Here is a 25971-nt window from a genome sequence, read left to right as displayed (position 1 = left end):
TTCTCTGTTAGCCTGTACTTCAGAGAAGTAGATACCAAACAGGAGAGGATCAAGGATTGAACCCTGTGCTACTCCACTTGTCACTGGTCTGAAGTCAGATTTGGAGCCTGCTACTTTCATAGTGTGGGTTCTATCCATGAGCCAGTTGGCAACACATCTTGTGACATAGGGATTTATACCTAGTTTAGTGAGCTTATCTACAATTCCAGAATGGGGGATGGTGTTGAAAGCCTTGGCGAGATCTAGATAAGCTGTGTGAACCATCTTACCTTCATCTATGGCTTTGGTGACTGCTTCAAAGAAGTCAATCAGGTTTAGGGGACATGATCTGCCTTTTACAAACCTCAACTGGGTAGGGTCCAGAGTTTGGACATTACCAATGTCTTTCTTTATGAGTTCCATGATGATATGTTCCATGGCCTTGCAGACCAGGCTCATCAGGCTAATGGGGCGGTAGTTCCTGGGGTTCGTTGTGGCTCCCCCTTTGTGGAGTGGGATAACCATCATGGTGCACCATTCAGTGGCCACAAAGCCTGAGATCAGGCTATGACTGAACATGGTACTTAGGTAGGGTGCCAGTTCATTCTGTAGTTCATGTTGAATGCAGCCTGGGATATTGTCAGGTCCCATGGATGCTGTGTTCTTGGCTTTGGAGAGTGTGATTTTACCTGTGCAGCCATGATTAAAGGAACTTTGCATTCTTCCGGTATAGAGATGGGCCCTCTAGGGGGTGAGAGGGGGTTAAAGTTAGCACTGAACCTATCGGCCAGGATGCTGGCAATATCAGTTGGTTCTGTATATTTACTGCCATTGTGCTGTAACTCAGAGGAGATCTGGGTGTTTCCATTGAGATTCTTGGCATAGCTATAGAATGCTTTGTGGCTGTCTTTAGAGTCAGTGGCAATTTTGTTTTCGTAACTAGCTTTGGAGGGTTTTATGAGGGATCTCAGCTTCTTACTGAGGTTGACTAGGGAGTTCCTCCAGTCATGGGATTTTACTCTTTTTTATAACAGATTCTTTCTTCTGTTGTAGAGTTTGTTTATGGCAGAGGGCCACCAGATTGGCTTCCTTTTTTGGAGGACAGCATCTTGGTTCTATTAGGGATAGCATGATCCATGCACTCGTGTAAGTGCTTATAAAGTGCATTTGTATAGGATTCTGCAGTTGTACCTCTATTGTCCGTCTGCGTGGGTGTCATGAAGTTTGCCACTTCTGTCTTAAGAAGTGTGAAGTTGGCTTTGGAGAAGTTTTTTATGGTGTTTTTTCTAACTGGGGGTGGGGGTGGGATGTGGATGTCTAGGGTGATTAGCTTGTGGTTGGATCTGACCAACGAGGAATTGACCTCTGGTGTGGAACACCGGTTTCCCTTGTTGGTAATGATCAGGTCTAGGATATTGTTGCCACTGGTGGGGACATGAATAAGTTGCTCCAAGATACTGGAATTTATGAATTCCATAAAACGTTGAGCAAAAGAGTGGGTACATAGGTTCATAGATTACTACTAAGTTAACTGCCCTTGCATGCCATTTTAAGCCTAGCCAATTATCCCTTGTGAGACTCAAACCCTGTACCTTGTGTTTTTAAGGCAAACACCTTAACCATTAGGCCACCATCCCTCACCATGAGTAGTTTTCCCAGTTAATGGTGGGGTAGTTGAAATCACCCATTATTAGGGTGTTGGGTTGTACCCTAATACTTTCCAGTTTATCAAGAAATGAGGAGTGGGAATCCTGGGGCATGGTGGGGGGTCTGTAGCAAGCTACAATTTGGATTGTGGTCTTGCCCAGAGTTAGTTGCACTTGGAAAATCTGAGATGCCTTATGCTGTGCAACTAGCCTGGAGGTGTGGATATCCTTAATGAATATGGACACGCCTCCACTTTTAATGCTTTGCTCCGGGTTAGGTGGCCGAAAGGTGTGGTATGAATTATAGTCTGGGAACACAGGGGTGCTCTCTGGAGCTTTGAACCAGGTCTCTGTCTCTGCACAGATGTCGATGTTCTCCACTTTAAGGAGTGCCTTGAGTGAGTGCATTTTCAGGTTCAGACTTCTAGCATTGAGTAGCATTACCCTCAGATTTTGCTTGCTTGTACCTGTTACGGTGGTGAATTTGTCATTTGAACCTTGCCTAAAAAAGGCACTATAGGGGTGGCAAGAGCCTTAGCCAGTATCTGGAATCCCAAGGGCGACAGGTGCAAGTCATCTCTGGCAAAGCATAGTGGTCTGTCGATCATGTTGTCCCAGGCAGACAAATACTGGATCTCCTTAGAATGACACCAGAAGCGTAGCCAATTGTTGAAGTTAATCATTTTGGCCTTGTATTGTGGTATCATTCTGGGTGATGGCAGGATGCTACTCAGGGCTAGGGTCATACCTACCTGGGCTACAAGATCAGAGAGCTCCTACATGTCTCTTTTCATGTAGATCAGGGAGGTACGTCTCAGGTCATTTACACCAACATGGACAATGACAGTGTCATATTGGTACTTGTTGTGGAGTGACCTGAGTGCGTGCATTATGTGGCAGATCCTGGCACCTCACAGGCAGCTGACATTAAATTTCTCCTTGTTTAGCCTGGTGAGTGGAACATCAGTGTGCCTGACTATAGAGTCACCTATGACTAGAGTGTTGGGTACGTTATGCCTTATGGGCTGTGGTTGAGTGGCACACTGAGTTTGTGGGCTATGTGTCATTTGTGATGTGTTGGGGGTGGAGTTTGCATTTCTGCTTTGGAGGTCCCTGGTGCTTGGGCAGGTTTTTGTTGAGAGCCTCCTTGAATGTAGGTGATCTCATCATCACAAACATGGGACCACAATGTTCAACACCAGAAGTATACCCCTCACTGGTGAGATCAGATCATAAACTAATCTCACTGGAGGTCCTCATCCCGCCCCCACCTGAAATAAAAAAGACCACAGTGAAAAACTTCTCAAAAGCTGACTTCACACTTCTAAAAACTAGTGTGGTCTCCTTTAAGGCCCCTGAGCCGGTGGTAAACATTACTCAAACCGCTGAATCACTTACAAATGCCTTCTACCAGCACCTACAGGACTGCATGGATCAGGCAATCCCAAACAAAACTAAGACTCTTTGTACCAAAGGCAAGCGTCCAGTCTGGTGGACCCCAGCCATAAACAAGCTCTACAACAAAAGGAGGAGGCTACTACAAGATAGAGCAAAATCCTTGAAAGGTAAGACACCCTTGATCATTATAAGTAAAAAACTAAGAGCTCTCATAAAATCATCCAAGGCAAATTTTGAGAGAAAAATCGCCAAGGACTCAAAAGACAATCATAAGGCCTTCTTTAGCTATGTTAGAAACCTAGGAGGAAACTCCCAGATATGCTCAGAATTAGTTCAAAATGATGTGAAGATTACTGAACCTACACACATTGCCAACATACTGGCTGACAGGTTCAGTGCTAACTTCTCCCCACCTCCCCCCCAAAAGGAGAGATATCTATACCAGAGGATTGTAGCCCCCTCAAACATCTCTAACGCCCAGGTGAGAACTACTCTCTCCAAGGCAAAAAACACAGCATCCATGGGACCAGATGGTGTCCCCGGCTGTGTACTCCACGAACTCAATGAGGAATTAAACCCGCAGTTAGGACAGCTGTTTAATCTTAGCCTCACCTCAGGATACGTACCCAAGGAGTGGCGCACAGCGACTGTGGTCCCACTTCACAAGGGCAGTGCCTCCACAGACCCTGGAAATTACCATCCCATTAGCTTGACAAGCCTTATCTGCAAAGCCATGGAAAGGATCATAATGGAACTCATAAATAAAGACATAGGGAACTTCCAGACTTTGGATCCAACCCAGTTTGGCTTTGTCAAAGGCAGATCATGCCTTTTAAACTTGGTTGACTTTTTCGAAACAGTCACCAAGGCCATTGATAAGGGTAAGGCAGTTCATACAGCCTACCTTGACCTGGCAAAGGCCTTCGCACAATACCCCACTCAGGTATCATTGAAAAACTCATCAGCTTGAATGTAAACCCATACATCACAAGATGGGTTGCAAACTGGCTAAGTGACAGAACCCACAGGGTCAGAGTAGCTGGTGCCATGTCAGACTCAAAGCCGGTCACAAGTGGTGTCCCACAAGGCTCAGTCCTAGGTCCACTCTTGTTCAGCATCTACTTCTCTGAAGTACAAGCAAACACAGGAGGGTTATGGCTGACAAAGTTTGCAGATGACTGCAAACTGGGCGCCATAGTCGAAAACACATCTGACACAGATATCCTTCAGAAGGGCCTCACAGAAACGGATAACTGGTGCCAGAGCCATGGCCTAAAGTTAAACGCCAAGAAATGCATAGTCATACCCTTCGGGAAAAACAAGGTTACCCCTAGCTACCATATAGGTGGCAACCCAATGAGCACAAAAGAAGTTATAAGGGATCTGGGGACCCAGGTTGACAGTAACCTTTCGTTTGACACTCACATTGCTAAAGTAGTTAGGAAGACCTTCTACATTGCCCACCTGATCATGAAAGGATTCACATCTAGATCAAGGGAGGTTATCGTCCCCCTGTACTCATCACTCATTAGACCTATGATTGAGTACAATGCCCCATTCGGAATGTATCTGACCCGACACCTGCAGCAGCTGGAAAGGCCCCAAAAGTTCCTCACCAAAAGGATAAAGGGTCTCAAAAATATGTCTTATCCTGCCCAACTGAAAGAACTCCAACTCTATTCAGTCGCATACCGCTTGCTCAGAGGTGACCTGTGCCTGACATACAAGGCCATGTCAAACCCAGATTTGATGAATATGCTTCACCTCAAAAAATCTAGATCCCTCAGAACCACAAGGGCGGGAGACAAACCTTGACACGGTTATTAATAGAACGTGCTGGAGGGACAGATTCATCACCCAGAGACTCCCTATGCTGTGGAACAAAATCCCGGTACATGTGAGGCAGAGCACCTCGCTGGCCTTGTTCAAGAGGAATCTTGACCAATGGATGGCAGATCGCAGATATACCCCAGGGATTACTTCAGTGTCACTCCTTGACAGAGGCACAGCAAAATAATAGGCATAGTTTTCTTCAAAATAAAGGGGTGGCAAAAGCCACATAACTATGGGCTAGGCTTATAAATGCCCTTGGGCAGATAGCCTAGTATGAACCTATGAACCTATGAAGGTGTGTGTTTTGTGTTTCTATGTGTGTGTTTTGGTGATGTAGGTTTTGAGGGACTATGTGATGTGTGTGGTGTGGTGCAAGTGTTTACATTCTCCACTTGACTGTCTAGCCCTGTCTTGGGTGAAGAGAGCTTTGCTTCCAGTTTGGCTATATAAGTGCATCTCTCACAGATTGTAGTGTTGGGTGGTAGGAGGAGAGGGTTGTCTGTGTACATGAGGCAATTGCTGCATTGCCCCAAGATGCCCAGATTCATCAGGTAGACAGGAGAAATCACTGGGAGCTGACCATTAGACATGCCTGGATAGTTGCTTATTTATTAAGTACTAAAAATTGCATTCCTCTAGACAAGTGAGGAAAGTTGAGTGCTGTAGTAATTTGCAGCTTATTTAGTGCTTACGAGTGCTGAACAAGTGCTGAGTTAAAAAACAGTTTTGAGTGCTACTAGAAAACTGGCTAGTTCTTAAAAACAAAATTAAGCTAGAAGGCTTCCCCCCAACACAGAAAGGCTTGGGGGCTCAAAAGCCTACAAACAGTCAAGACCACTTACAGGAAAGGCAGGAAACAAGCTTATTTTTTTTCTTTCCCAGATGCTCCTTTGTACACACTAAGAGTGCCTGAAATCAGAATATGATCTCACTGCACCCAGTTGAGTGAGCACATGAGATGGGCACAAAAGGAGTATTCAAACAGAAATTTACAAGAGGAGCAGGCAGTTTCAAAGCCACCAAGATTAACACCAAAACAAAACCAGGGAGGGTGGGTGGGGAACTAACTGAAAAAACAGAGTCAAATCTTCCACTTCAGTTAATATTCAATGCAACACAAATAAATCAATTAAAATGCTGTACTATTTGAAAAAAGTGCAGATAAAAGGTACTTAAATTCTCTTATACATCCAGTTGAATATAGCTAGAGCTTAGCTGGCCAAAACTCAGGTTGTAATCAGAAAATATTCTAAAATGTACCACTTAAATAGGCAGTAACAGGATATCAATGAATGATACTACACCGACTGCAATTACAGTCTATGCAGGAATTCTAACAATCAATAAAATCTAGCAAACACTAAATGAAAAAACATTCAAAACTTCCAGTTCAGTTAATATTCAATGCAACACAAATAAATCATTTAAAATGCTGTATTATTTGAAAAAAGTGCAGATAAAAGGTACTTAAATTCTCTTATACGTCCAGTTGAATACAGCTAGATCTTAGCCGGCCAAAGCTCATGTTTAAAGCAGAAAATATTCCAAAATGTAACACTTAAATAGGCAGTAACAGAATATCAATTAATGACACTACCCATGACTGCAATTACTGTCAATGCAGGAATTCTAACAGGCAATAAAAATCTAGAAAACACTAACTGAAAAAACAGAGTCAAAACTTCCAGTTCAGTTAATATTCAATGCAACACAAATAAATCAATTAAAATGCTATACTATTTGAAAAAAAAGTGCAGATAAAAAGTAAGTAAATTCTCTTATACAAATGAAATACAGCTAGATTGCCTCTGAGTAGGCAATATGTGACGGAGTAAAGCTGGAGCTGTTTGAGACAGTCCGCGTAGAGCATCTGTTTGATGCCAGTAATTCTCTTTGTGAGGTATTTCTGTGGCTTTTCCAGTTGTTGTAGATGTCTTGTGAGGTACATACCAAAAGGGGCATTGTACTCTGTAATGGGTCTAATGAGTGATGAGTAGAAGGGAACAATGACCTCTTTTATTCTGGATGAGAAACCTTTTGTGATGAGGTGAGCCACACATAAGGATTTCCTGACTACTGTGGTGATGTGATTATCAAAGGAGAGACTACTGTCCACCTGTGTCCCAAGGTCTCATCACATTTTTGGCATTAAGTAGACTACCACTTATGTGGTAGTTTATGGGTACAGAGGTTTTACAAAAGGGGATGACAATACACTTTTTGGCATTGAGCTTCAGGTCATTGCTTTGACACCAGGCATCTGCCTCAGTGAGGCCCTTTTGTAGTATGTCCACATCGTTAGGAGTTTTGATTATGGCTCCTAGTTTGCAGTCATCTGCAAACTTTGTTAGCTAAAGACCTTCTCTGTTAGCCTGTACTTCAGAGAAGTAGATACCAAACAGGAGAGGATCAAGGATTGAACCCTGTGGTACTCCACTTGTCACTGGTCTGAAGTCGGATTTGGAGTCTGCTACTTTCACAGTGTGGGTTCTATCCATGAGCCAGTTGACAACCCATCTTGTGCCATAGGGATTTATACCTAGTTTAGTGATCTTATCTATAATTCTAGAATGGGGGATGGTGTTGAAAGCCTTGGCGAGATCTAGATAAGCTGTGTGAACCACCTTACCTTCATCTATGGCTTTAGTGACTGCTTCAAAGAAATCAATCAGGTTTAGGGGACATGATCTGCCTTTTACAAACCTGAACTGGGTAGGGTCCAGAGTTTGGAGATTACCAATGTCTTTGTTTATGAGTTCCATGATTATATGTTCCATGGCCTTGCAGACCAGACTCATCAGGCTAATGGGGCGGTAGTTCCTGGGGTTCGTTGTGGCTTCCCCTTTGTGGAGTGGGATAACCATCACGGTGCGCCATTCAGTGGCCACAAAGGCTGAGATCAGGCTATGACTGAACATGGTACTTAGGTAGGGTGCCAGTTCATTCTGTAGTTCGTGTAGAACGCAGCCTGGGATATTGTCAGGTCCCATGGATGCTGTGTTCTTGGCTTTGGAGAGTGTGTTTTTTACCTGAGCAGCCATGATTAAAGGAACTTTGCATTCTTCCGGTATAGAGATGGGCCCTCTAGGAGGTGAGAAAGGGGCAAAGTTAGCACTGAACCTATCTGCCAAGATGTTGGCAATATCAGTTGGTTCTGTATATTTAGTGCCATTGTGCTGTAACTCAGAGCAGATCTGAGTGCTGCCATTGAGATTCTTGACATAGCTATAGAATGCTTTAAGGCTGTCTTTAGAGTCAATGGCAATTTTGTTTTCGTAACTAGCTTTGGGGGGTTTTATGAGGGATCTCAGCTTCTTACTGAGGTTGACTAGGGAGTTCCTCCAGTCATGGGATTTTACTCTTTTTTTATAACAGATTCTTTCTTCTGTTGTAGAGTTTGTTTATGGCAGAGGACCACAAGATTGGCTTCCTTTTTTTGGAGGACAGCATCCTGGTTCTATTAGGGATAGTATGATCCATGCACTCATGTAAGTGCTTATAAAGTGCATTTGTATAGGATTCAGCAGTTGTACCTCTATTGTCCGTCTGCATGGGTATCATGAAGTTTGCCACTTCTGTCCTAAGAAGTGTGAAGTTGGCTTTGGAGAAGTTTTTTACGGTGGTTTCCCTAACTGGGGGTGAGGGTGGGATGTGGAAGTCTAGGGTGATTACCTTGTGGATGGATCTGACCAACGAGGAACTGACCTCTGGTGTGGAACACCGGTTGCCCTTGTTGGTAATGATCAGGTCTAGGATATTGCTACCACTGGTGGGGGGAGTGAATAAATTGATCCAAGGCACTGGAATTTATGAATTCCTGAAAACGTTGAGCAAAAGAGCGGGTACATAGGTTCATAGGTTAGTACTAAGCTAACTGCCCTTGCATGCCATTTTAAGCCTAGCCAATTATCCCTTGCGAGACTCAAACTTTGTAGCTTGTGTTTGTAAGGCAAACACCTTAACCATTAGGCCACCATCCCTCACCATGAGTAGTTTTCCCAGTTAATGGTGGGGTAGTTGAAATCACCCATTATTAGGGTGTTGGGTTATATCCTAATACTTTCCAGTGTATCAAGAAATGAGGAGTGGGAATCCTGGGGCATGATGGGGGGAGGGGGTCTGAGGCAAGCTACAATTTGGATTGCGGTCTTGCTCAGTTAGCTGCACTTGGAGAATCTCAGATGCATTATGCTGTGCAACTAGCCTGGAGGTGTGGATATCCTTAATGAATATGGACACGCCTCCACTTTTAGTGCTTTGTTCCGGGTTAGGTGGCCAAAAGGTGTGGTATGAATTATAGCCTGGTAAAGCAGGGGTGCTCTCTGGAGCTTTGAACCAGGTCTCTGTCTCTGCACAGATGTCGATGTTCTCCACTTTAAGGAGTGCCTTGAGTCAGTGCATTTTCAGGTTTAGACTTCTAGCATTGAGTAGCATTACCCTCAGATTTTGCTTGCTTGTACCTGTTACGGTGGTAAATTTGTCATTTGAACCTTGCCTAAAAAAGGCACTATAGGGGTGGCAAGAGCCCTACCCAGTATCCGGAATCCCAAGGGCAACAGGTGCAAGTCATCTCTGGCAAAGCATAGTGGTCTGTCGATCATGTTGTCCCAGGCAGACAAATACTGGATCCCCTTACAATGACACCAGAAGCTTAGCCAATTGTTGAAGTCAATCATTTTGGCCTTGTATTGTGGTATCATTCTGGGTGATGGCAGGATGCTACTCAGGGCTAGGGTCATACCTACCTGGGCTACAAGATCGGAGAGCTGCTCCATGTCTCTTTTCATGTAGACCAGGGAGGTACGTCTCAGGTCATTCACACCAACATGGACAATGACAGTGTCATATCTGTAATTGTTGTGGAGTGACCTGAGTGTGTGCATTATGTGGCAGATCCTGGCACCTGACAGGCAGCTGACAGTAACTTTCTCCTTATTTAGCCTGGTGAGTGGAACATCAGTGTACCTGACTATAGAGTCACCTATGACTAGAGTGTTGGGTACGTTATGCCTTATGGGCTGTGGTTGAGTGGCACACTGAATTTGTGGGCTATGTGTCATTTGGGATGTGTTGGGGGTGGAGTTTGCATTTCTGCTTTGGAGGTCCCTGATGCTTGGACAGGTTTTTGTTGAGAGCCTCCCCGAATGTAGGTGTGTGTTTTGTATTTCTGTATGTGTGTTTTGGTGATGTAGGTTTTGAGGGACTATGTGATGTGTGTGGTGTGGTGCAAGTGTTTACATTCTCCTCTTGATTGTCTAGTCCAGTCTTGGGTGAAGAGAGCTTTGCTTCCAATTTGGCTATATAAGTGCATCTCTCACAGACTGTAGTGTTGGGTGGTTGGAGGAGAGGGTTGTCTATGTACATGAGGCAATTGCTGCATTGCCCCAAGATGCCCAGATTCATCAGGTAGACAGGAGAAATCACTGGGAGCTGACCTTTAGACATGCCTGGATAGGTGCTTATTTATTAAGTACTAAAATTACATTCCTCTAGACAAGTGAGGAAAGTTGAGTGCTGTAGTAATTTGCAGCTTATTTACTGCTTACGAGTGCTGAACAAGTGCAGAGTTAAAAAAACAGATTTGAGTGCTGAAACTAGAAAACTGGCTATTTCTAACAAACAAAATTAAGCTAGAAGGCTTCCCCCCAACACAGAAAGGCTTGGGGGCTCAAAAGCCTACAAACAGTCAAGACCACTTACAGGAAAGGCAGGAAACAAGCTTATTTTTTTTTCTTTCCCAGATGCTCCTTTGTACACAGTAGGAGTGCCTGAAATCAGAAAATGATCTCACTGCACTCAGTTGAGTGAGCAAATGAGATGGGCAGAGAAGGAGTATCCAAACAGAAATTTGCAAGAGGAGCAGGCAGTTTCAAAGCCACCAAGATTAACACCAAAACAAAACCAGTGAGGGTGGGTGGGGAACTAACTGAAATAACAGAGTCAAAACTTCCACTTCAGTTAATATTCAATGCAACACAAATAAATCAATTAAAATGCTGTATTATTTGAAAAAAGTGCAGATAAAAGGTACTTAAATTCTCTTATACGTCCAGTTGAATGCAGCTAGAGCTTAGCTGGCCAAAGCTCAGGTTTTAGCAGAAAATATTCCAAAATGTGCCACTTAAATAGGCAGTAACAGGATATCAATGAATGATACAACCCCGACTGCAATTACAGTCTATGCAGGAATTCTAACAGGCAATAAAATCCAGCAAACACTAACTGAAAAAACAATGAAAACTTCCAGTTCAGTTAATATTTAATGCAACACAAATAAATCAATTGGAATGCTGTATTATTTGAAAAAAAGTGCAGATAGAAGGTATTTAGATTCTCTTATATGTCCAGTTAAATAAAACTAGATCTTAGCCAGCCAAAGCTCATGTTTTAAGCAGAAAATATTCCAAAATGTTCCACGTAAATAGGCAGTAACAGGATATCAATGAATGATACTACTCCCAACTGCAATTACTGTCTATGCAGGAATTCTGACAGGCAATAAAAGCTAGCAAACACTAACTGAAAAAACAGAGTCAAAACTTCCAGTTCAGTTAATATTCAATGGAACACAAATAAATCAATTAAAATTCTGTATTATTTGAAAAAAGTGCAGATAAAAGGTACTTAAACTCTCTGATATGTCCAGTAGAAAACATCTAGATCTTAGCCAGGCCAAAGCTCAGGGTTTAAGCAGAAAATATACCAAAATGCACCACTTAAATAGGCAGTAACAGGATATAAATGAATGATACTACACCAACCACAATTACTGTCGATGCAGGAATTCTAACAAGCAATAACATCTAGCAAACACTAAATGAAAAAACAGTCAAAACTTCCAGTTCCGTTAATATTCAATGCAACACAAATAAATAAATTAAAATGCTGTATTATTTGAAAAAAGTGCAGATAAAAGGTACTGAAATTCTCTTATGCATCCAGTTGAATACACCTAGATCTTAGCCGGCCAAAGCTCATGTTTAAAGCAGAAAATATTCCAAAATGTAACACTTAAATAGGCAGTAACAGAAAATCAATTAATGACACTACCCCTGACTGGAATTACTGTCAATGCAGGAATTCTAACAGGCAATAAAATCTAGAAAACACTAACTGAAAAAACATAGTCAAAACTTCCAGTTCAGTTAATATTCAATGCAACACAAATAAATCAATTCAAATGCTATACTATTTGAAGAAAAGTGCAGATAAAAAGTACATAAATTCTCTCATACAAATTAAATACAGCTAAATTGCCTCTGAGTAGGCAATATGTGACGGAGGAAAGCTGGAGTTGTTTGAGACAGTCTGCGTAGGGTATCTGTTTGATGCCAGTAATCCTCTCTGTGAGGTATTTCTGTGGCCTTTCCAGTTGTTGTAGATGTCTTGTGAGGTACATACCAAAAGGGGCATTGTATTCTGTAATGGGTCTAATGAGTGATGAGTAGAAGGGAACAATGACCTCTTTTATTCTGGATGAGAAACCTTTTGTGATGAGGTGAGCCACACATAAGGATTTCCTGAGCACTGTGGTGATGTGATTATCAAATGAGAGACTACTGTCCACCTGTTTCCCAAGCTCCCTTATCACATTTTCGGCATTAAGTAGACTACCACTTATGTGGTAGTATATGGGTACAGAGGTTTTACAAAAGGGGATGACAATACACTTTTTGGCATTGAGCTTCAGGTCATGGCTTTGACACCAGGCATCTGCCTCAGTGAGGCCCTTTTGTAGTATGTCCACACAGTTAGGAGTTTTGATTATGGCTCCTAGTTTGCAGTCATCTGCAAACTTTGTTAGCTAAAGACCTTCTCTGTTAGCCTGTACTTCAGAGAAGTAGACACCAAACAGGAGAGGATCAAGGATTGAACCCTGTGGTACTCCACTTGTCACTGGTCTGAAGTCGGATTTGGAGTCTGCTACTTTCACAGTGTGGGTTCTATCCATGAGCCAGTTGACAACCCATCTTGTGACATAGGGATTTATACTAGTTTAGTGAGCTTATCTATAATTCCAGAATGGGGGATGGTGTTGAAAGCCTTGGCGAGATCTAGATAAGCTGTGTGAACCACCTTACCTTCATCTATGGCTTTGGTGACTGCTTCAAAGAAGTCAATCAGGTTTAGGGGACATGATCTGCCTTTTACAAACCAGAACTGGGTAGGGTCCAGAGTTTGTAGATTACCAATGTCTTTGTTTATGAGTTCCATGATGATATGTTCCATGGCCTTGCAGACCAAGCTCGTCAGGCTAATGGGGCGGTAGTTCCTGGGGTTCGTTGTGGCTCCCCCTTTGTGGAGTGGGATAACCATCACGGTGCGCCATTCAGTGGCCACAAAGCCTGAGATCAGGCTATGATTGAACATGGTACTTAGGTAGAGTGCCAGTTCATTCTGTAGTTCATGTAGAACGCAGCCTGGGATATTGTCAGGTCCCATGGATGCTGTGTTCTTGGCTTTGGAGAGTGTGTTTTTTACCTGTGCAGCCATGATTAAAGGAACTTTGCATTCTTCCAGTATAGAGATGGGCCCTCTAGGGGGTGAGAGGGGGGTAAAGTTAGCACTGAACCTATCTGTCAGGATGTTGGCATTATCAGTTGGTTCTGTATATTTAGTGCCATTGTGCTGTAACTCAGAGCAGATCTGAGTGCTGCCATTGAGATTCCTGACATAGCTATAGAATGCTTTATGGCTGTCTTTAGAGTCAGTGGCAATTTTGTTTTCGTAACTAGCTTTGGAGGGTTTTATGAGGGATCTCAGCTTCTTACTGAGGTTGACTAGGGAGTTCCTCCAGTCATGGGATTTTACTCTTTTTTTATAACAGATTCTTCTTCTGTTGTAGAGTTTGTTTATGGCAGAGGACCACCAGATTGGCTTCCTTTTTTGGAGGACAGCATCTTGGTTCTATTAGGGATAGCATCATCCATGCACTCATGTAAGTGCTCATAAAGTGCATTTGTATAGGATTCAGCAGTTGTACCTCTATTGTCTGTCTGCATGGGTGTCATAAAGTTTGCCACTTCTTTCCTAAGAAGTGTGAAGTTGGCTTTGGAGAAGTTTTTTATGGTGGTTTCCCTAACTGGGGGTGGGGGTGGGATGTGGAGTCTAGGGTGATTAGCTTGTGGTTGGATCCGACCAATGAGGAACTGACCTCTGGTGTGGAACACCGGTTGCCCTTGTTATAATGATCAGGTCTAGGATATTGCTGCCACTGGTGGGGGGTGTGAATACATTGATCCAAGGCACTAGAATTTATGAATTCCAGAAAATGTTGAGCAAAAGAACGGGTACATAGGTTCATAGGTTAGTACTAAGCTAACTGCCCTTGCATGTCATTTTAAGCCTAGCCAATTATCCCTTGTGAGACTCAGACTCTGTACCTTGTGTTTGTAAGGCAAACACCTTAACCATTAGGCCACCATCCCTCACCATGAGTAGTTTTCCCAGTTAATGGTGGGGTAGTTGAAATCACCCATTATTAGGGTGTTGGGTTGTACCCTAATACTTTCCAGTGTATCAAGAAATGAGGAGTGGGAATCCTGGGGCATGATGGGGGGGGTCTGATGCAAGCTACAATTTGGATTGCGGTCTTGCCCAGAGTTAGCTGCACTTGGATAATCTCTGATGCATTATGCTGTGCAACTAGACTGGAGGTGTGGATATCCTTAATGAATATGGACACGCCTCCACTTTTAGTGCTTTGTTCGGGGTTAGGTGGCCGAAAGGTGTGGTATGAATTATAGCCTGGTAATGCAGGGGTTCTCTCTGGAGCTTTGAACCAGGTCTCTGTCTCTGCACAGATGTCGATGTTCTCCACTTTAAGGAGTGCTTTGAGTCAGTGCATTTTCAGGTTCAGACTTCTAGCATTGAGTAGCATTACCCTCAGGTTTTGCTTGCTTGTACCTGTTACCGTGGTCAATTTGTCATTCGAACCTTGTCTAAAAAAGGCACTATAGGGGTGGCAAGAGCCTTACCCAGTATCTGGAATCCCAAGGCCAACAGGTGCAAGTCATCTCTGTCAAAGGATAGTGGTCTGTCGATCATGTTGTCCCATCAGACAAATACTGGATCCCCTTAGAATGACACCAGAAGCTTAGCCAATTGTTGAAGTCAATCATTTTGGCCTTGTACTGTGGTATCATTCTGGGTGATGGCAGGATGTTACACAGGGCTAGGGTCATACCTACCTGGGCTACAAGATCAGAGAGCTGCTTCATGTCTCTTTTCATGTAGACCAGGGAGGCACGTCTCAGGTCATTCACACCAACATGGACAATGACAGTGTCATATCTGTAATTGATTTGGAGTGACCTGAGTGTGTGTATTATGTGGCAGATCCTGGCACCTGACAGGCAGCTGACAGTAACTTTCTCCTTATTTAGCCTGCTGAGTGGAACATCAGTGTACCTGACTATAGAGTCACCTATGACTAGAGTGTTGGGTACGTTATGCCTTACGGGCTGTGGTTGAGTGGCACACTGAGTTTGTGGGCTATGTGTCATTTGGGATGTGCTGGGGGTGGAGTTTGCATTTCTGCTTTGGAGGTCCCTGATGCTTGGGCAGGTTTTTGTTGAGAGCCTCCTCGAATGTAGGCGTGTGTTTTGTGTTTCTATGTGTGTGTTTTGGTTATGTAGGTTTTGAGGGACTATGTGATGTGTGTGGTGTGGTGCAAGTGTTTACATTCTCCTCTTGACTGTCTAGTCCAGTCTTGGGTGAAGAGAGATTTGCTTCCAGTTTGGCTATATAAGTGCATCTCTCACAGATTGTAGTGTTGGGTGGTAGGAGGAGAGGGTTGTCTGTGTACATGAGGCAATTGCTACATTGCCCCAAGATGCCCAGATTCATCAAGTAGACAGGAGAAATCACTGGGAGCTGACCCTAAGACATGCCTGGATAGGTGCTTATTTATTAAGTACTAAAAACTGCATTCCTCTACACAACTGAGGAAAGTTGAGTGCTGTAGTAATTTGCAGCTTATTTAGTGCTTACGAGTGCTGAACAAGTGCTGAGTTAAAAAAACAGATTTGAGTGCTGAAACTAGAAAACTGGCTAGTTCTAAGAAACACAATTAAGCTAGAAGGCTTCCCTCCAACACAGAAAGGCTTGGGGGTTCAGAAGCCTATAAACAGTTAAGACCACTTACAGGAAAGGCAGGAAACAAGCTTATTTTTTTTTTCTTTCCCAGATGCTCTCTTTGTACACAGTAGGAGTGCCTGAAATCAGAATATGATCTCGCTGCACTCAGTTGAGTGAGCAAATGAGATGGGCACAGAAGAAGTATCCAAACAGAAATTTACAAGAGGAGCGGGCAGTTTCAAAGCCACCAAAATTAACACCAAAACAAAACCAGGGAGGGTGGGTGGGGAACTAACTGAAAAAACAGAGTCAAAACTTCCACTTCAGTTAATATTCAATGCAACACAAATAAATCAATTAAAATGCTGTACTATTTGAAAAAAGTGCAGATAAAAGGTACTTAAATTTTCTTATACGTCCAGTTGAATACAGCTAGAGCTTAGCTGGCCAAAGCTCAGGTTTTAAGCAGAAAATATTCCAAAATGTACCACTTAAATAGGCAGTAACAGGATATCAATGAATGATACTACCCCCGACTGCAATTACAGTCTATGCAGGAATTCTAACAGGCAATAAAATCCAGCAAACACTAACTGAAAAAAACAATGAAAACTTCCAGTTCAGTTAATATTTAATGCAACACAAATAAATCAATTAGAATGCTGTATTATTTGAAAAAAGTGCAGATAGAAGGTATTTAGATTCTCTGATACGTCCAGTTTAATAAAACTAGATCTTAGCCGGCCAAAGCTCATGTTTTAAGCAGAAAATATTCCAAAATGTTCCACGTAAATAGGCATTAACAGGATATCAATGAATGAGACTACTTCCAACTGCAATTACTGTCTATGCAGGAATTCTAACAGGCAATAAAATCTAGCAAACACTAACTGAAAAAACAGAGTCAAAACTTCCAGTTCAGTTAATATTCAATGGAACACAAATAAATGAATTAAAATTCTGTATTATTTGAAAAAAGTGCAGATAAAAGGTACTTAAATTCTCTTATACATCCAGTTGAATACAGCTAGATCTTAGCCGGCCAAAGCTCATGTTTTAAGCAGAAAATATTCCAAAATGTAACACTTAAATAGGCAGTAACAGAATATCAATTAATGACACTACCCCTGACTGCAATTACTGTCAATGCAGGAATTCTAACAGGCAATAAAATCTAGAAAACACTAACTGAAAAAACAGAGTCAAAACTTCCAGTTCAGTTAATATTCAATGCAACACAAATAAATCAATTAAAATGCTATACTATTTGAAAAAAAGTGCAGATAAAAAGTATGTAAATTCTCTCATACAAATTAAATACAGCTAGATTGCCTCTGAGTAGGCAATATGTGACGGAGGAAAGCTGGAGTCGTTTGAGACAGTCTGCGTAGGGCAACTGTTTGATGCCAGTAATCCTCTCTGTGAGGTATTTCTGTGGCCTTTCCAGTTGTTGTAGATGTCTTGTGAGGTACATACCAAAAGGGGCATTGTACTCTATAATGGGTCTAATGAGTGATGAGTAGAAGGGAACAATGACCTCTTTTATTCTGAATGAGAAACCTTCTGTGATGAGGTGAGCCACACATAAGGATTTCCTGACCACTGTGGTGATGGGATTATCAAATGAAAGACTACTGTCCACCTGTTTCCCAAGGTCTCATCACATTTTCGGCATTAAGTAGACTACCACTTATGTGGTAGTTTATGGGTACAGAGGTTTTACAAAAGGGGATGACAGTACACTTTTTGGCATTGAGCTTCAGGTCATGGCGTTGACACCAGGCATCTGCCTCAGTGAGGCCCTTTTTTAGTATGTCCACATCGTTAGGAGTTTTGATTATGGCTCATAGTTTGCAGTCATCTGCAAACTTTGTTAGCTAAAGACCTTCTCTGTTAGCCTGTACTTTAGAGAAGTAGATACCAAACAGGAGAGGATCAAGGATTGAACCCTGTGGTACTCCACTTGTCACTGGTCTGAAGTCGGATTTGGAGTCTGCTACTTTCACAGTGTGGGTTCTATCCATGAGCCAGTTGACAACCCATCTTTTTTGGAGACAGCATCTTGGTTCTATTAGGGATAGCATGATCCATGCACTCGTGTAAGTGCTTATAAAGTGCATTTGTATAGGATTCAGCAGTTGTACCTCTATTGTCTGTCTGCATGGGTGTCATGAAGTTTGCCACTTCTGTCCTAAGAAGTGTGAAGTTGGCTTTGGAGAAGTTTTTTATGGTGGTTTCCCTAACTGGGGGTGGGGGTGGGATGTGGATGTCTAGGGTGATTAGCTTGTGGTTGGATCTGACCAACGAGGAACTGACCTCTGGTGTGGAACACCGGTTGCCCTTGTTGGTAATGATCAGGTCTAGGATATTGCTGCCACTGGTGGGGGGTATGAATAAATTGATCCAAGGCACTGGAATTTATGAATTCCAGAAAACGTTGAGCAAAAGAGTGGGTACATAGGTTCATAGGTTAGTACTAAGCTAACTACCCTTGCATGCCATTTTAAGCCTAGCCAATTATCCCTTGTGAGACTCAAACACTGTACCTTGTGCTTGTAAGGCAAACACCTTAACCATTAGGCCACCATCCCTCACCATGAGTAGTTTTCCCAGTTAATGGTGGGGTAGTTGAAATCAACCATTATTAGGGTGTTGGTTTGTACCCTAATACTTTCCAGTGTATCAAGAAATGAGGAGTGGGAATCCTGGGGCATGATGGGGGGTCTGAGGCAAGCTACAATTTGGATTGTGGTCTTGCCCAGAGTTAGCTGCACTTGGATAATCTCAGATGCATTATGCTGTGCAACTAGACTGGAGGTGTGGATATCCTTAATGAATATGGACACGCCTCCACTTTTAGTGCTTTGTTCCGGATTAGGTGGCCGAAAGGTGTGGTATGAATTATAGCCTGGTAATGCAGGGGTGCTCTCTGGAGCTTTGAACCAGGTCTCTGTCTCTGCACAGATGTCTTTGTTCTCCACTTTAAGGAGTGCTTTGAGTCAGTGCATTTTCAGGTTCAGACTTCTAGCATTGAGTAGCATTACCCTCAAGTTTTGCTTGCTTGTACCTGTTACGGTGGTGAATTTGTCATTTGAACCTTGCCTAAAAAAGGCACTATAGGGGTGGCAAGAGCCTTACCCAGTATCCGGAATCCCAAGGGCAACAGGTGCAAGTCATCTCTGGTAAAGCATAGTGGTCTGTCGATCATCTTGTCCCAGGCAGACAAATACTGGATCCCCTTAGAATGACACCAGAAGCTTAGCCAATTGTTGAAGTCAATCATTTTGGCCTTGTATTGTGGTATCATTCTGGGAGATGGCAGGATGCTACTCAGGGCTAGGGTCATACCTACCTAGGCTACAAGATCGGAGAGCTGCTCCATGTCTCTTTTCATGTAGACCAGGGAGGTACGTCTCAGGTCATTCACACCAACATGGACAATGACAGTGTCATATCTGTAATTGTTGTGGAGTGACCTGAGTGTGTGCATTATGTGGCAGATCCTAGCACCTGACAGGCAGCTGACAGTAACTTTCTCCTTATTTATCCTGGTGAGTGGAACATCAGTGTACCTGACTATAGAGTCACCTATGACTAGAGTGTTGGGTATGTTATGCCTTATGGGCTGTGGTTGAGTGGCACACTAAGTTTGTGGGCTATATGTCATTTGGGATGTGCTGGGGGTGGAGTTTGCATTTCTGCTTTGGAGGTCCCTGATGCTTGGGCAGGTTTTTGTTGAGAGCCTCCTCGAATGTAGGTGTGTGTTTTGTGTTTCTATGTGTGCGTTTTGGTTATGTAGGTTTTGAGGGACTATGTGATGTGTGTGGTGTGGTGCAAGTGTTTACATTCTCCTCTTGACTGTCTAGTCCAGTCTTGGGTGAAGAGAGATTTGCTTCCAGTTTGGCTATATAAGTGCATCTCTCACAGATTGTAGTGTTGGGTGGTAGGAGGAGAGGGTTGTCTGTGTACATGAGGCAATTGCTGCATTGCCCCAAGATGCCCAGATTCATCAAGTAGACAGAAGAAATCACTGGGAGCTGACCCTTAGACATGCCTGGATAGGTGCTTATTTATTAAGTACTAAAAACTGCATTCCTCTACACAAGTGAGGAAAGTTGAGTGCTGTAGTAATTTGCAGCTTATTTAGTGCTTACGAGTGCTGAACAAGTGCTGAGTTAAAAAAACAGATTTGAGTGCTGAAACTAGAAAACTGGCTAGTTCTAAGAAACACAATTAAGCTAGAAGGCTTCCCTCCAACACAGAAAGGCTTGGGGGCTCAGAAGCCTATAAACAGTTAAGACCACCTACAGGAAAGGCAGGAAACAAGCTTAATTTTTTTTCTTTCCCAGATGTTCTCTTTGTACACAGTAGGAGTGCCTGAAATCAGAATATGATCTCACTGCACTCAGTTGAGTGAGCAAATGAGATGGGCACAGAAGGAGTATCCAAACAGAAATTTACAAGAGGAGCGGGCAGTTTCAAAGCCACCAAGATTAACACCAAAACAAAACCAGGGAGGGTGGGTGGGGAACTAACTGAAAAAACAGAGTCAAAACGTCCACTTCAGTTAATATTCAATGCAACACAAATAAATCAATTAAAATGCTGTACTATTTGAAAAAAGTGCAGATAAAAGGTACTTAAATTCTCTTGTACATCCAGTTGAATACAGCTAGAGCTTAGCTGGCCAAAGCTCAAGTTTTAAGCAGAAAATATTCCAAAATGTACCACTTAAATAGGCAGTAATAGGATATAAATGAATGATACTACCCCCGGGCAATTACAGTCTATGCAGGAATTCTAACAGGCAATAAAATCCAGCAAACACTAACTGAAAAAACAATGAAAACTTCCAGTTCAGTTAATATTTAATGCAACACAAATAAATCAATTAGAATGCTGTATTATTTGAAAAAAGTACAGATAGAAGGTATTTAGAGTCTCTGATACGTCCAATTAAATAAAACTAGATCTTAGCCGGCCAAAGCTCATGTTTTAAGCAGAAAATATTCCAAAATGTTCCACGTAAATAGGCAGTAACAGGATATCAATGAATGATACTACTCCCAACTGCAATTACTGTCTATGCAGGAATTCTAACAGGCAATAAAATCTAGCAAACACTAACTGAAAAAACAGAGTCAAAACTTCCAGTTCAGTTAATATTCAATGCAACACAAATAAATCAATTAAAATTCTGTATTATTTGAAAAAGGTGCAGATAAAAGGTACTTAAACTCTCTTATATGTCCAGTTGAATACACCTAGATCTTAGCCAGGCCAAAGCTCAGGGTTAAGCAGAAAATATTCCAAAATGCATCACTTAAATAGGCAGTAACAGGATATCAATGAATGATACTGCACCGACTGCAATTACTGTCTATGCAGGAATTCTAACAATCAATAAAATCTAGCAAACACTAAATGAAAAAACAGTCAAAACTTCCAGTTCAGTTAATATTCAATGCAACACAAATAAATCAATTAAAATGCTGTATTATTTGAAAAAAAAATGCAGATAAAAGGTACTTAAATTCTCTTATACGCCCAGTTGAATACAGCTAGATCTTAGCTGGCCAAAGCTCATGTTTAAAGCAGAAAATATTCCAAAATGTAACACTTAAATAGGCAGTAACAGAATATCAATGAATGACACTACCCCTGACTGCAATTACTGTCAATGCAGGAATTCTGACAGGCAATAAAATCTAGAAAACACTAACTGAAAAAACAGAGTCAAAACTTCCAGTTCAGTTAATATTCAGTGCAACACAAATAAATCAATTAAAATGCTTTTCTATTTGAAAAAAAGTGCAGATAAAAAGTACGTAAATTCTCTCATACAAATTAAATACAGCTAGATCACCTCTGAGTAGGCTATATGCGATGGAGGAAAGCTGGAGTTGTTTGAGACAGTCTGCGTAGGGCATCTGTTTGATGCCAGTAATCCTCTTTGTGAGGTATTTCTGTGGCCTTTCCAGTTGGTGTAGATGTCTTGTAAGGTACATACCAAAAGGGGCATTGTACTCTATAATGGGTCTAATGAGTGATGAGTAGAAGCGAACAATGACCTATTTTATTCTGGATGAGAAACTGTTTGTGATGAGGTGAGCCACACATAAGGATTTCCTGACCACTGTGGTGATGTGATTATCAATGGAGAGACTACTGTCCACCTGTGTCCCAAGGTCTCTATCACATTTTCGGTGTTAAGTAGACTACCACTTATGTGGCAGTTCATGGGTACAGAGTTTTTACAAAAGGGGATGACAATACACTTTTTCACATTGAGCTTCAGGCCATGGCTTTGACACCAGGCATCTGCCTCAGTGAGGCCCTTTTGTAGTATGTCCACATCATTAGGAGTTTTGATTATGGCTCCTAGTTTGCAGTCATCTGCAAACTTTGTTAGCTAAAGACCTTCTCTGTTAGCCTGTACTTCAGAGAAGTAGGTACCAAACAGGAGAGGATCAAGGATTGAACCCTGCGGTACTCCACTTGTCACTGGTCTGAAGTTGGATTTGGAGTCTGCTACTTTCACAGTGTGGGTTCTATCCATGAGCCAGTTGACAACCCATTTTGTGACATAGGGATTTATACCTAGTTTAGTGAGCTTATCTATAATTCCAGAATGGGGGATGGTGTTGAAAGCCTTGGCGAGATCTAGATAAGCTGTGTGAACCACCTTACCTTCCTCTATGGCTTTGGTGACTGCTTCAAAGAAGTCAATCAGGTTGAGGGGACATGATCTGCCTTTTACAAACCTGAACTGGGTAGGGTCCAGAGTTTGGAGATTACCAATGTCTTTGTTTATGAGTTCCATGATGATATGTTCCATGGCCTTGTAGACCAGGCTCGTCAGGCTAATGGGGCGGTAGTTCCTTGGGTTCTTTGTGGCTCCCCCTTTGTGGAGTGGGATAACCATCATGGTGCGCCATTCAGTTGCCACAAAGCCTGAGATCAGGCTATGATTGAACATGGTACTTAGGTAGGGTGCCAGTTCATTCTGTAGTTCATGTAGAACACAGCCTGGAATATTGTCAGGTCCCATGGATGCTGTGTTCTTGGCTTTGGAGAGTGTGTTTTTTACCTGTACAGCCATGATTAAAGGAACTTTGCATTCTTCCGGGATAGCGATGGACCCTCTAGGGGGTGAGTGGGGGGTAAAGTTAGCACTGAACCTATCTGCCAGGATGTTGGCAATATCAGTTGGTTCTGTATATTTAGTGCCATTGTGCTGTAACTCAGAGCAGATCTGAGTGCTGTCATTGAGATTCTTGACATAGCTATAGAAAGCTTTATGGCTGTCTTTAGAGTCAGTGGCAATTTTGTTTTCGTAACTAGCTTTGGAGGGTTTTATGAGGGATCTCAGCTTCTTACTGAGGTTGACTAGGGAGTTCCTCCAGTCATTGGATTTTACTCTTTTTTGTAACAGATTCTTTCTTCTGTTGTAGAGTTTGTTTATGGCAGAGGACCACCAGATTGGCTTCCTTTTTTGGAGGACAGCATCTTGGTTCTATTAGGGATAGCATGATCCATGCACTCATGTAAGTGCTTATAAAGTGCATTTGTATAGGATTCAGCAGTTGTACCTCTATTGTCCATCTGCATGGGTGTCATGAAGTTTGCCACTTCTGTCTTAAGAAGTGTGAAGTTGGCTTTGGAGAAGTTTTTTACAGTGGTTTCCCTAACTGGGGGTGGGGGTGGGATGTGGATGTCTAGGTTGATTAGTTTGTGGTTGGATCTGACCAACGAGGAACTGACCTCTGGTGTGGAACACCAGTTGCCCTTGTTGGTAATGATCAGGTCTAGGATATTGCTGCCACTGATGGGGGTGTGAATAAGTTGATCCAAGGCACTCGAATTTATGAATTCCAGAAAACATTGAACAAAAGAGCGGGTACATAGGTTCATAGGTTAATACTAAGCTAACTGCCCTTGCCTGCCATTTTAAGCCTAGCCAATTATCCCTTGTGAGACTCAAGCCCTGTACCTTGTGTTTGTAAGGCAAACACCTTAACCTTTAGGCCACCATCCCTCACCATGAGTAGTTTTCCCAGTTAATGGTGGGGTAGTTGAAATCACCCATTATTAGGGTGTTGGGTTGTACCCTAATACTTTCCAGTGTATCAAGAAATGAGGAGTGGGAATCCCGGGGCATAATGGGGGGTCTGAGGCAAGCTACAATTTGGATTGTGGTCTTGCCCAGAGTTAGCTGCACTTGGATAATCTCAGATGCATTATGCTGTGCAACTAGCCTGGAGGTGTGGATATCCTTAATGAATATGGACACGCTTCCACTTTTAGTGCTTTGTTCCGGGTTAGGTGGCCGAAAGGTGTGGTATGAATTATAGCCTGGTAATGCAGGGGTGCTCTCTGGAGCTATGAACCAGGTCTCTGTCTCTGCACAGATGTCAATGTTCTCCACTTTAAGGAGTGCCTTGAGTCAGTGCATTTTCAGGTTCAGACTTCTAGCATTGAGTAGCATTACCCTCAGATTTTGCTTGCTTGTACCTGCTACGGTCGTGAATTTGTTATTTGAACCTTGCCTAAAAAAGGCACTAAAAAAGGCACTATAGGAGTGGCAAGAGCCTTACCCAGTATCCAGAATCCCATGGGTGACAGGTGCAAGTCATCTTTGGCAAAGCATAGTGGTCTGTCGATCATGTTGTCCCAGGCAGACAAATACTGGATCCCCTTAGAATGACACCAGAAACTTAGCCAATTGTTGAAGTCAATCATTTTGGCCTTGTATTGTGGTATCATTCTGGGTTATGGCAGGATGCTACTCAGGGCTACCGTCATACCTACCTGGGCTACAAGATCGGAGAGCTGCTCCATGTCTCTTTTCATGTAGACCAGGGAGGTACGTCTCAGGTCATTCACACCAACATGGACAATGACAGTATCATATCTGTAATTGTTGTGGAGGGACCTGAGTGTGTGCATTATGTGGCAGATCCTGGCAGCTGACAGTAACTTTCTCCTCATTTAGCCTGGTGAGTGGAACATCACTGTACCTGACTATAGAGTCAACTAGGATTAGAGTGTTGGGTACGTTATGCCTTATGGGCTGTGGTTGAGTGGCCCACTGAGTTTGTGGGCTATGTGTCATTTGGGATGTGTTGGGGTGGAGTTTGCATTTCTGCTTTGGAGGTCCCTGATGCTTGGGCAGGTTTTTGTTGAGAGCCTTCTTGAATGTAGGTGTGTGTTTTGTGATTCTATGTGTGTGTTTTGGTGATGTAGGTTTTGAGGGACTATGTAATGTGTGGGGTGTGGTGCAAGTGTTTACATTCTCCTCTTGACTGTGTAGTCCAGTCTTGGGTGAAGAGAGCTTTGCTTCCAGTTTGGCTATATAAGTGCATCTCTCACAGATTGTAGTCTTGGGTGGTAGGAGGAGTGGGTTGTCTGTGTACATGAGGCAATTGCTGCATTGCCCCAAGATGCCCAGATTCATCAGGTAGACAGGAGAAATCACTGGGAGCTGACCCTTAGACATGCCTGGATAGGTGCTTATTTATTAAGTACTAAAAATTGCATTCCTCTAGACAAGTGAGGAAAGTTGAGTGCTGTAGTAATTTGCAGCTTATTTAGTGCTTACGAGTGCTGAACAAGTGCTGAGTTAAAAAAAACAGATTTGAGTGCTGAAACTAGAAAACTGGCTAGTTCTAACAAACAAAATTAAGCTAGAAGGCTTCCCTCCAACACAGAAAGGCATGGGGGCTCAGAAGCCTACAAACAGTTAAGACGACTTAAAGGAAAGGCAGGAAACGAGCTTTATTTTTTTCTTTCCCAGATGCTCTCTTTGTACACAGTAGGAATGCCTGAAATCAGAATATGATCTCACTGCACTCAGTTGAGTGAGCAAATGAGATGGGCACAGAAGGAGTATCCAAACACAAATTTACAAGAGGAGAGGGCAGTTTCAAAGCCACCAAGATTAACACCAAAACAAAACCACGGAGGGTGGGTGGGGAACTAACTGAAAAAACAGAGTCAAAACTTCCACTTCAGTTAATATTCAATGCAACACAAA

This window comes from Protopterus annectens, chromosome 4.part0 (genome assembly GCF_019279795.1).
Source record: "Protopterus annectens isolate FY-2018-M chromosome 4.part0, PAN1.0, whole genome shotgun sequence".
In the NCBI taxonomy this organism is placed as follows: Eukaryota; Metazoa; Chordata; order Ceratodontiformes; family Protopteridae; genus Protopterus; species Protopterus annectens.
Note: the sequence above shows the minus strand (reverse complement) of the source record.